Source organism: Ailuropoda melanoleuca, chromosome 14 (genome assembly GCF_002007445.2).
Source record: "Ailuropoda melanoleuca isolate Jingjing chromosome 14, ASM200744v2, whole genome shotgun sequence".
NCBI lineage: Eukaryota > Metazoa > Chordata > Mammalia > Carnivora > Ursidae > Ailuropoda > Ailuropoda melanoleuca.
The window spans coordinates 40,276,047-40,278,096 of NC_048231.1; positions in this window are offsets into that span (position 1 = coordinate 40,276,047).

The following is a 2,050-nucleotide window of genomic DNA, read 5'->3' on the forward strand; positions in this document are numbered from 1 at the left end:
TTTGTCTCTGGCTTGGTTCACGTAAGTACATGTGTGTGAGGTCCAACCATGTTGAAGCTTGTATCAGTATTTTGTTCCTTTTTTTAGCCAAATAATATTCCACTGTATGGATAGACCACATTTTGTTTATCCATTCATCAGTTGATAGACATTTGGGTTGTTTCCACATTTTGGCTATTATGAATAATGCCAAAGTATGGGTGTAAAAGTTTTACATTTGTCCAGCATATTTTGGACCATTTGTGTGCGAGTTCTTATGTAAACATGTTTTCAGTTTTCTTGGGTAGGTATTAACCCAGGGTGGGATTGATGGGTCATTCACTTAATTTTTAAAGTTTTGACACTTGTATCATTCAGTGCACAACACTCTCTGTAACCTTGAGTTCCATGATACTGAAAGTCTTGGTCTGTTTATGCTGCTGTAACAAAATACCATAAACTGGGGGCTTATACATAGCAGGAATTTATTTATTTCTCACAGTCCTGGAGGCTGGGAATTCCAAGATCATGAGTAGAGTCAGTGTCTGGTGAGCGTCTGTTTTTGCTTCATAGGTGTCTGTCTTCTCTGTGGCCTCACAGGGTAGAAGGGGGAGGGAGCTCTGTGGACTCTATTGATAAGAGCACTGATCCCATTCAGTAGGGCTCCACTCTTATGACCTAAGCACCTCCCAAGGGCCCCACCTTGAAATACTATCACCTTGGGGATTAGGTTTCCACATATGAATTTGGGAGGGACACAAACATTCAGATCATAACACAATATTTATTTCCTTGAATAAAACCTCAATTGTTTACTATGGGCTCATTAGAGGCTCTCTGGCTGCTTCTCATTTCTCCTGCTGTAAGGAGCCCATGCCCATCAGGGCTTATGGTTGTATGTAGAGAGATGGGCAGTGGGTCTAGCTGGCTGCATTTCACACAGGTTCAGCTCACGTATCTCTTGGGAAAGCATCTCAGTTGTGATGTTCTGCTACCAATACTGGGAAAGTAAAGACTTCTCTGTTCTCCCATCTTATTTTTCTTTTTCTTTGCTACCCTTTGTTGTGTTTGTAGGAACTTCATTTCATAATCAAGAACTGTCAGGATAACTCACATTTCTCTCTTGGCTGTCCTTCACTCTGTGCATCCAGACTTGTTTTTTCTATCACATTCTTTTAAAAAATTGAGATATAAGTCACATAACATAGAAGTTACCATTTTAAAGTGTACACAGTTCAGTGAATTTTTTAGTATGGTCTCTGCATTGGGCAACCACTACCACTAAACCAATTTCACACATTCCCTTTTAAATATATACATATATGTGTTTTCTTTTTTAAAAGATTTTATTTATTTATTAGAAAGAGAGAGGGGGAGGGAGAACATGAGCTGGTGGGGAGGGGCAGAGGGAGAGGAAGAAGCACTTTCCCTTCCGAGCAGGAAGCTGAAGCTCCATCCCCCAGGACTCAAGGGTCATGACCTGAGCAGAAGGCAGAGCTTAAGCCGACTTAAAATTTTTCTTTTTCTTTCTTTCTTTTTTTTAAAAAATATTTTATTTATTTACTAGACAGAGATAGAGACAGCCAGCGAGAGAGGGAACACAAGCAGGGGGAGTGGGAGAGGAAGAAGCAGGCTCCCAGCGGAGGAGCCTGATGTGGGGCTCGATCCCAGAACGCTGGGATCACTCCCTGAGCTGAAGGTAGACGCCTAACGACTGCGCCACCCAGGCGCCCCTAGGTGTGCCCCTCTTTTTGTTAATTTTTGATAGGGGGGAGGGTTTGGTAAATTTGTCAGACTATTAAAAATTGTATTGCCTGTTAATTAATAGAATGATTGTGTGTGTATAATATCATTGTCTGTAGTCAGTATAAATATTGTGTTGAGTATAAAGGGAATATAAATATATATGAAAAGATGAGGTGGTAGAGATTGGAAATGAGAGCATTGCATGAAAATTGATAATCTGATATGACAGAAATGCAATATGTGTGATCTAGTATGATCTTTAAAAAGTGCATTTAGAGTCTAACCAGTTCAGGTTTAATTTTTCTGTTTTTTAAAAAATTTTAGA